Here is an 11199-nt window from a genome sequence, read left to right on the forward strand (position 1 = left end):
GTCTCTACATTTCTCTTTAGTGCCCCCACATGGGTCCTACTTGGAGAATTAGATGATTCTGAAGACACTTTTTGGCTTTGACAGTCTGTGTTTCCAAAATGCTGAGGGCCTTAGCTCAGTGATGTTTCTCTTCCAGCCAGGTTGGGTCAGTGGGACTCCATGGTCTTGGGACGTAGTCATTTATTCAACATTTATGGGATGTTGACATTTATGGACAACATTTATGGTCCAACATTTATGGGATGCCTAGTAGGTACCAGACATTGCTTTTGGTGCCAGACAGAGAGAAGTAAACAGAAAAAAAAATCCCTGCTCATGCAGAACTCATATGGTTCTAGGAGAAGAGAAGAAAGCCAAGAAGCAAAAATTAAAAAAGTATTATGGTCTGTTAGGTGGTAATAAGTGCTGTGGAAAAAAAAATTAAAGCTCAGTATGCAGGTTGCAATTTAAAAGCTTCACTGAGATGGTGACTTTGAATAACGACCTGAAGGAGGTGGAGGTGAGATGAGCTCCACAGACATTTCAGAGAAGAGCATTCCAGGCGGAGGGTGCAGCAAGTGCAAAGGCCCCAGGCCAGCGTATTTGAGGAGTAGCAAGGACATGAGAAAGAGCAGCCGGATTGGGTGGGGTCTTGCACAGGCAACTGTAATTATAACCCTGGTTTTTATCCGTATTGAGCTAGGATGTCTCTGGATACTTTTGAGCAGAGGAGTGATGCGCTTGAGCTTATCTTTTCAAGGGTGACCCTAGCTGCTGTGTCACACAGAGACCAGCAGGGGCCCCGGGCAGAAGCTGGAAGGGCAGCGAGGAGGAAGCTGTGTAATAACATGGATGGGATGTGCTGGGGGTTTAGAGCAGGCTGGCAGTGGCGGAGGTGGTGAGAACTATTCAGATTCTGAATATACTTTGAAAGTAGAGCAGATATGATCTGCTGAAGGATTAGATGTAGGGTACTAGAGAAAGAGGACTCAAAGGTGACTTCCAGGTTTTTGGACTGAGCAACTGGAAGGGTGGAATTGTGGCTTACTGGGGTGAAGACAGACCAGGATTACAATCCCTGTCTGTCAGTTACTCGGAGTGTGGCTTTGGGTACACAATGTAACCACTCTGTGCCTCACCCCTTGTTTTCATGTATAAAATGGGATAACCTTATCCACTTTGAGGTTGATATAAGAATTAGAGATAATGTATTGAAAGCTCTTGCATGGTGCCTGATACTGGTGGGTACTCAATAATAACTGGAATTCTTATCGGTACCGTTTCTTGAGAACAAAAGAACAAATCTGGGTTTCCCTCCATGATAGGCCTTCAGATATTTGGAGATAGCTCACGTTTCCTCCGAGTCTTCTTAGAATGAATTCCAGAGTCTCTCCTCGTGGGGGCTAGCTGGTTTCTGTGACTCTCCTTGGTGCATATAGGTTTGAACCGCTCCCCTGGTTTGTAAAAGGAATGGAGAAGGGTTAGAAAAGGACTTTATACATTTTTCAACAGTGGGCTAAATGACCAGAAATCCACATTTGAACAGCCTGCATTCCCCCATCCTTCTCCCTATAACAATTTTGAATGGAGAAGCTTTATTTTGGATGCAGTTCACACAAACATGAGTCAGGATAATGGAAGTCATTATTTACATGTATTTTCTTTTTGTCAGTAATCCTTCGTTATATCCCAGAGCCATAATGCAATTTTAGTGCAACTAAACTTTAACACTTCCAAGTTATAAAATCAATTCCAGCCACAGTTATAATTACTTGTGGTTCTGAACATGCCTTGAATGGTTGTCATTTACAAAAAGACTGGCGGCTGGTCTGGACTCTCAGTCCTGTGAGCTGGCTATGCAGGCAAGAAGTTCTAGAAAGGATGAAAACATTAGAAGAGCTCTATTTGGCTGAGAACCATCTCTTGAAAGCCAGATGGTTGGAGCAAAAGCCTGAAAACAAAAGGAAATATGGGAGCTCATACAAAATCAGACTATGTCTTTGGTCCTCATTTTTTTTTTTTTTTTTAATTAAAAACTAGAGGATTGGACTAAATCGTTTCTTAAAGTTCTGTCTAGCACTAATACTTTATGTTTTATTTCCTTCTGGTGCCCTCTCAAAGCACAGTGAAAATAAATGTTAGCATTCCACCTGCCATGGTGGAGATTATAGCTTTCTGAAACCTTTTCATGGATAATCAAGCCTCATGGGTTACACAGTACTCAGCAGATAAGCATGACCCAAATTTTAAGCTCTGTTGGCAAAGCAAGGAATTAAAGCAAGGGTGTGGAGAAGACAACCTCAAGATTCTCTTTGATACAAGTTGAATCTTCACCGTCAGCTATAATTCCAATGTTCTTTATCCAGCAGAAAAATCTTTACTAATTTATCTAAACAATTTAATAAACTTGATGTTGCTTCTAAATCACTTAGCTGAAAGCCTGGGATATAGCACACATCCAACAGGTGCTGTTTCTAATAATAATAATGGTAATATTTTAATTTTTTATGTGTCTTTCCCATGTAGTGCTACTCTATATTCACTGAGATGGGCCAGTCTGTTAGGCCCCTCAAAATGCACAGCAGTACTGACTTAACTTGTTAATAAACTGGAACTTCACACCTGCTCCCAGCTGTTCCCAAGAGACCCTGTGAAGTAGAAACAGCTGAAATGGCCCAGGGATTGCTGGCTGATTTTAAAACCCTCAGCTTTTGTGTTGGTCACACATATATTCACACTCCCAAATGAAATATGTCTTTGTGCAAGAGCACAGAGGGTGAGAGAAGCTGGCAGCTTGGCTCACAGATGCTTTTATGCTTTTCATCCTCCCCTCCCGCCCGCCTTAATTTCTATTTAAATCTGGAAAGGCATTAATTTGTGATTCTCCCTATGTATTGGTAGTGAAACGCTGAGTGTGGACCCGGCAGTGTCAAGTGAGTTTAGGGGTGGCTTGCTAGCAAGTGTTTGGTCTGAAGGCTGGGGAGCAGGCGTGTGCACACATCCAGCCCATGTATGCTCTGGGTACCTGCCCCGGTGCCTGTTTGCCGACTCGTACGCTTTCTCTTGGTGCTGCTTTTCTGAAGGAGTGGATTAACTTATGTCGGTCCTTAAATTTACCTCTCACTGCTCTGTATTTAAAAGTTTTGTCTCAGTAAGAATGGATATATTTTTATAGCCTATACATAAGCCTTTAAAGTTACATTCTAAAGAGATTCTCGAAGAATCTAAAGCAATTTCTGGAAATGAAAAGAACATAAGATAATCATTCCAACCATTGTTAATTTTTCATATTATGTAGTCTTATTTTGTGTGTATATAGAAATCCATATAAAATAAAAATGTGTAAATGCACTTGTGTGTATATGTATGTAATCTTTGTTCCTCAGGACGTGGCTAGGACTCTTCATCAATTTTCATTTTAGTTTGTTTTTATGATGACCTTGGCTCTCTGTTTTCCCAGCAGAATGTAAGATTCATGAAGAAGGAACTTGTCCATTCATTCTCTGTTATGTCTCCTGTGCCTATTAGAGCATATATTAAATACCGCATCAAGTGTAGAAGAAACCTAAGTATTAGACACTCAACAGACATGGATAAAGAATAACTACTTTTAAAGGACAATAGAGACACTTGTACAATGTTCTTAAATTTGAACGTGCATTAGAAAAAGAATTGGGAGTTTGTCAAAAACTCAGATTCTTAGCAGATGCTCAGAGGTTTTGGTTCAGTCAATCTGGGGCAGAGCCCAGGATTTTATCAAGCAGCCCTTCCCCCTCCTCCACCCCCACCTTCCCACAAATGATTCTAAGACAAGTGGTCTGTTGAACCACTTTGAGAAACACTCTCCTTAGAATCTGCTTTCTATTTATACGTACTGAATAAGTAATAAACTAAACTTAGTGACTTTGTTTCTCTCCCCATTCCACTTTGTGCTAACTTTCCTCACCAAAAGTACTTTAATGGAAGGCCTTTTAGGCTTTGTTCCCTCTTTATCCCTAGATTAGAAACATAAGGGCTTGGCCACCAATCATAAGAAGAGCCTCCCATTTATTGACAGAAGATTAAAAAGAGTTGGAGCTGACTGACATCAGGAAATGAGACCAGGGATCAGCCAAGTTTGGGAGAGAAAGAGAACTAGTGAATCTGCCTAGAAACAGCAAAGAGAGAGGAAATGAGATTTGAATTAAGAGCAGAAGGGGACAGGAATTGGTGGAAACAGACCTGGACTGTGTGCTTAAGACAGGCACTCGGGAGGGTCTAGTGACAGAAACAACGAAAGGAGAGGCCACCAGCTTAGGGAGTTCGGGTTGATGCCAAGAAGTGAAGCTGTGCCTTGAGCTTAGGGCGTTGTGCCTGGGATTTGGCCAGAAAGGATCTGGCATCCCTAAGGAATTGGAAATAAGGGAAATAGCTGGGCTCGCCTGAGTATGAAACAGGTTGGAACTAAAAAACAGGCTTGTGCATTGTAATTTGCCAAGTTGGCCTCTGTGAATAAGCTGAGTAGTTATAAGTGATCTGCCTGTGGGCTCTTTAGGCTCTGAAATCTTTTACTGTCTAGAAGTGTTTTTATTTTATTTTTATATATTTATTTTTATTTTAAAATGGCTGGCTGACACAGAGGAAGGTATGGACCAGGAGCACGGAGGCAAGAGTGTTGGAGGCAAGATCGTGATTAAAAGGTTACCTTATTAAAAGAAATAATGAATCTCCTTTGACGTTGGGAGTCAAATGATAAGTAGTGAACAGGGAAATTTTGTGTGAGTGCCTCAGATGCTGTGGCACATGGTTCCCAAAAAGTGGGAATTGAGCAGCTGAATGGATGACTGGTGACTTTAGGACACCCTTGCCTAGAGCAGTGGGTTTGTATACAAGATCATTGTTCAAAACACACTTGTATTTTCTGCTCATTCCATTCACTACTTGAATAGTCCAAATGATTCCAGGAGCTAGCTGTGTGAAATGGCATAAGAAATTTAACTTCTCTGCATATACTTTTGCTTTTCTTTTCTCATTTTAGGGAAAAGCATATTGCCTTCACAATGGGTAAACAGTAACATCCATTCCAAAATCACGAGGATACATTCTAGCTCTAGAATTCAGAGTCCAAATCGATTCTAAATATAAATGAAAGGCACTTGTTAAGAAAACATTTATTTTATAGTATAAGACGTGATGGCTAAGAGTTCTTGCCCTCAAGGGCTTGCAGTCAAGTAAAAACAAGATACATCCCAAACTTGGTTGTGGCTCTAGAGTCTAGAACCAAGAATTAAAGTTGTTTTGTGTAACGTTCTTAATGAGAGAAAGAGAAAATCTCTTAGACTAGTTTACTACGTAAGTAACTGGCAAAACACGTGGAATGCATGAGCATGTTTCCACTGGACACATGGAGGGAACAGCTAATGTACGGAGTATGGGGTCAAGCAAATCCAAAACAGTCCCCCAAACAAGTGCACATCTGTGTGGCTTGAGCATTGAAAACAACTTGTCAGTATCCTAGAGGAAGTTAAGTACATTCAGCACCTTCCTAGTCCTTTTACAATTAGTTTTAAGTCGAATCTCTTTTCATTTATTGTGCAAATGATCGTTGTTCTCAGCTAGGCACTGTGCTAATGGGAAAAGGAAGATAAATTAGACGGGGTTTCTGCCTTCAAGGAGCTCAAATGTAGAAAGCTATGTTGTCAAATAGAAAGCTCGAGGGGCTTTGCAGAGATTCAGATAAGGAGGTATGAGTGTCAAAGGGAGCCTTTACCACATCCAGCTAGGGAGGTCTGGAATGGCTTCACGGAAACGGTGTGGGATTTGAGGAGACATGGAATGGGACAATCAGAGTTTGGAGAGCTGGCATGAGTTCTAGACAGAGAGATTCTAGTAGGACCGATGACAATGAAACAGAAAGGAGCAGGTCCTATTTGGGGCTGACCAATGAGTAATCTGGTTTGCTTGGACCAAACGGATCTTAGAAAAGGCACAACTGGAAAGAGAGGTTGAGGAAATATTTGAACAAATAAGTTGAGTGATGAATCACATTTGGTTATTTGCTTAGTCTAGAGACTTGAACAGTAGAACCAAGGAAGGGAACATGCTGAAAAGGATTTTGTAAAAGGATTGCCGAGTTTTTCTCTGTAGAGTGGGAATTGCAAAGTTGACTAAGAGAGTCTGGAGGGTAACATAGAGGGGTGCATGAGCCAGGTGTTGCAAAAATAGCAACTCAAGGGAGATCAAGCCAGCAGACCCTTGGCCTGCATGTCAGGAGGTGATAGGGACTGGGCTTAAATGTGGCCACAGGGATGGAACACATTACTTCTGAAGAACGTAGCTGCTGTGCAGCTCCAGGCACTTGCTGCCTTGTGGAAACTGAGGTCCAGCATGGCCAAATATTCAAGAGAAAGCAGAAGCTCATATTTTATGTTGGCAACGAATTCCAATTTAAAAAAAACCAGTGGACACACCAGCACTGTGTGCGCCAAACATAATAGGTCTGAGGGCAGTCAGTTTGAGACCTCTAATGATTGGTTAGGAGCCCTTAAAGAAAGGTGGACTGGGGAAAGGGCTTACATTTTAAAAGAGCTCAAAGCTCAACATTCCTAGGAATAGCAGGAATAGCAAAGAGCCAAGTGGAAAACCCACAGCTTATTTGATTATTTGTTCAATGTCTGTCTCAGCAGACTGTAAACACCTGGAGAGTGGAGACCCTCCCTGTTTTGCTCCCCAACACCTAGCACAGCGCCTAACATAACATAAGCATGAAATAAATATTTATTGGACATTATTCTTAGAAATGTATTCTTAAGACTACTGAGAAGTACTAGATTCTGTTTTTTCCTTACTTTAGATGAGGGAGGAGTATATTGATGTGTAAATAGTTAATGACTTGTAATTTTATCACATCAATATGTTATTAATATATATCCCTTTTGCTTTCAGCAGAATCTTTTCATCTACATTATTACAAACCCTTAGAATTTATAGCCTATGTGGAATTTATGAAATAATTGTGATCATGACATTCCTCTAATCAAAATGCTTCAATGACTTCCCATCACCTACTGAAGAAAGTCTAAACTCAGCATGATCCAAAATTACTTCCATGATCTGGATCTTGAGAGTTTCCTTAAGACTATCTTTTCTTTCTGTTTCCTAGTCTTGGGATAAGTGAGTAGGTGAGTGATTCTTGGTTGCTGAGAGCTGTTTCAGAGAAGAATACCTAGGCAGCACCTGTTCATATTTGATAGTGGTCACAGAAAGACACTGGACACCAATACATAGGATACGTTACCAGCTGTCAGAAGAATCATGTGCAATTGAGGAAAGCCTCCCCATACGGTTTAAGGCTACCATTCTTGGTACCTATCTATTGTTGGCATTCCAAACTTGAGTTGTGCTTAGTTGCCCCTTATAGGTATAGAACCTAATAAATAAAGACACAAATTATTTTTTAAAAGTTTCTTGGGCCGGCCCCGTGGCTTAGCGGTTAAGTGTGCGCGCTCCACTACTGGCGGCCTGGGTTCGGATCCCAGGCGTACACCAACGCACTGCTTCTCCGGCCATGCTGAGGCCGCGTCCCACATACAGCAATTAGAAGGATGTGCAACTATGACATTCAACTATCTACTGGGGCTTTGGGGGGGTGGGGAAGGAGGAGGATTGGCAATAGATGTTAGCTCAGAGCCGGTCTTCCTCAGCAAAAAGAGGAGGATTAGCATAGATGTTAGCTCAGGGCTGATCTTCCTTACAAAAATAAATAAATAAATAAAATAAAATAAAATAAAAGTTTCTTGATATCCAAAGTTTGCTTGGTCAAACACTTATTTCTGGTTTTCTGGTTAAATATTCTATTATGCTTGTGAATGCTGTAGGCAGTATTTACATAATGAGGAGAATGGCTGCAAACTTTACAGGATAAAAGTGTCCTTTGTTTTCTAGAGGTTCTTTTACTCATTTTATTCTATGTGTTAGGGTAGTGTTTCTCAAAGTGCAGACTAAGGAACACTTACATTAAAATAACCTAGAATGTTTGTTGAAAGCAGATTTCTGGAACATACTATAGACATATATTGAATGTAAATCTCTTGGGGGAGGGGCTCAGGATCCTGCATTTTTATAAAGTTGCTCAAGTGATCTTGCATATGAAATTTAATAGCCACACTTTGAGGGTATGTGGTCAGCCTAGAAGTGGCACTATTTATTATCAGTGGGTGGTCCCCCCTCCTTCTTTCCCTGTACTAGTATGGCTCCATAAAAATGCTACCTCCTGAAAGTTTGGCTGGGGAATATCAGAGCAAACACCTGCGGGCCAGATGGGCACATCTGTACAGCTTGTGCTGCTGATCCAACTCCGGCACATGTCACGCACCACTTGCTTAATTCAGGGTGAATTGAAAAGATGATGAGGATTTCACACTGAAGTCTTTAGCACATCAGAGTTACTTTCCTTCCTTTTTTGTTCTTTTCTTTTTTCTTCTCTACTTACCTTGATTTACAGTCATTTTCTTTTACACGATCAAGAATTGCAGGGATATTGAATACCAATAAGTGAACAACTCATCTAGCTGAAGGCATGGCTTTGTGAGTACAAGTCACTTTAGAGACAAAGTGGTGTTGCTTTTGCTGGGATAGACTTGTTTTCTTAATGGATCCAATTTTCTATGAAAACCATCTAACAATTAAGGTTTATCAATTGCTGAGTATAAAAGTATGCATAGCTGCACTAAAATAGGATCCGAAAACAAAAAAAAATTTCTAATGCAAATGACCTGAGTATCAAATAGTTGGTTAATCTCAACCACCAAAATGAGATACCAGAAAAAGTTCATATAATCTTTCAGCCAGGCAAGCATGAGATACATCTAGCTTTCACCTTCTTTTTTTTTTTTCACCTGTACTTTCTTCCCTTATATTCTTTTTCCTACTGCTAGACCTAGAGGGAAGGATATTGCATTGCAAGATGGAAAGGAATAGTAACAGTCTATTGTTAGAATCACAGGGAGCCAGGAAACACTATTAGAAATGGGTCAGAAGTCATAGCTCATGAGTAAAGGGTGGGAGAACTGAGTTGTTTTGAGCCATGTTGTTTGGCTCTAAAGAAAAAGCAGCCTATTGTCTGAATACAAAGGGAAAATAAGAAGTTTCCACAAGGTTTTTCAAAAAGATGATCACAAAACATTCTGACAATTAGCATGAATGATTACAACAGTGTATATATATATGTATATAGAAATATATACATATAAATATAAATAGAACTTTTCTTATAATATTCAAGGCACTCTGCTAAGTGCTTTGACTGCATTAGCTCATTGAACTTCATAAAAATCCTACAAAGCAGGATTCCCCCCATTATATAGATGAGTAAACTGAGGTTTATAAAGGTTAATTAACTTGCCCAAGGTCACACTGCGAGTTCAGGTAGTCTGGCTCCAGACTTCATGCTCCTCGCCACTTCCCTGTGACAGCTGGAAGAGGCAGTGTGAAGAAGCTCTAGTTGTTAGGGTTTAGTGAATTCTGCCAAAGAAAGAGGACCTGGAAACCTCCTAGAGAGAAAGCAGTTTCACTGCTAATCTGGATTGACCGAAAGAAAAGAAAAGCTCTCCATTATACCATCACGTGTTTAAATCTGCCCTTTGCTGAAAAGTGTGGAGTTGAGAAAAAGCAAGAATAGTCAAATTATTTGCGTGATATCTGTCCTGGTTTTGTCAAAGCGTTGCTTTAAATCTAAGTTGGCAGAAGAATGTGCTGAATAAACCCAAAAGATATCCACCAAGTCAGCTGCCGTTAAAACTCAGCGGCATATGGGTGCAATTCATCTCCCTGCCTTGCTAAGCAGGGATGAAAATGCTGAGCATTTACCAGTCACTTGGAAAACGCCTCTTAAAGAGGCAGAGCCTGCCGCTGACCTCTCGTCCCCCGCAGTGGACTGCTGTCAAAGTCTTCTTTGTTGTTAGCAGAGCCCCTGCTATTCTTTCACTCCCAGCAATATCGCCCTCTGTGGCGACTTCGCTGTGGGTTTGGACGGAGGGCAAAGGAGCCGACACATGAAGTGAGCAGTTAGCTGTTCTACAATGCTGTGTTGCCTAAGCTGACTTCGCAGTCTTCACAATAGACCCAGCTACAGAGCCCCAGCAGGAATTTCCTGTTTGGAATCCTTTTATTCTTGCCACAGCAAAACCTCTCAGAATCTGTCGGGTGCGTGCCAGGTATGGCGGGATTAAGTAATGTCAGGTTGCCACCATGTTCCTTGAAGTTCCTGTCAAAGGATTTTATTATCCTCCCAACACAGACTGTGGAATATCCATCTGCTCATATCTGGCGCACACATGGTTTTGTCTGGTTTCTTATCTAGGGATGGGAATATCTCTCGGGCATATGCTTTAACAGTAATTTCAAGGATGAGAAATAACAACCCTCTTTTTTCTTTCCCAGATCTTTTTCTGTTGCCTCCTTTCACAACATTTTCTTTACCTTTTCCCTTTTCCTGATCTATTCCCCCCATTTCCTTCTCTTCTGATATTAGAATTTGGGAACAATGAAAAAAAAAATCTGTGGCATTGCATAGCAATATAGGAATCATTCTCTGTAGAAAACATTTTTTAAGGAGGAGACTGAATTTCATTAGTCAGTTTAGTCATCAGAGTTGTGACCAGTTGTATGTTGAGTTCATTAGTGACCCTCAGGGCCAACGTATTACAGGAATGGTAAACAGGTTTTGCCTGGTGTTTGACCATGGAACTCACCAGGAAGTAGTTTTCTTTTAGAAAAAGCCTCACAGAACATGTAAAAGCCAAGCCTGAATCTCCAGGCCGGGAAAGAGCTGACAGGAAGGGGAGACACAGGAAGGGAAAAGAACCTTGGCTTTGTATCACATTTCAAATCTGTTTTCGGTGGTGGGAGCATGCTCTCGTGGCTCTCAACACCCAAATGCCGCTGGAATCTATAAGCTAATCATAGGCTCTTGTTTTGTTCTTTCTCGTATTACAGGAAGTTCTGGAGTCCTTGGAGGAGATAATGATCTCCATGGAGGCCAAACCAGAATGCAAAGTTCTGGAATATGTGTCATTCTTGAACGAAAGTGAAAAAATCCAACTCAAACTAGCTTGTTGAATTATTGGCTTATGTAACCCAAAGTGGGGAAAGCAGTCACACACAATATATAAACAAATGGGTGTGGTCGTTCTTCCAATAAACCTTTATGCACAAACACAGTTGGCAGGTCAGATTTGGCCC

The sequence above is a fragment of the Ceratotherium simum genome, chromosome 4, assembly GCF_057802395.1.
Source record: "Ceratotherium simum simum isolate JZ-2026a chromosome 4, ASM5780239v1, whole genome shotgun sequence".
In the NCBI taxonomy this organism is placed as follows: Eukaryota; Metazoa; Chordata; class Mammalia; order Perissodactyla; family Rhinocerotidae; genus Ceratotherium; species Ceratotherium simum.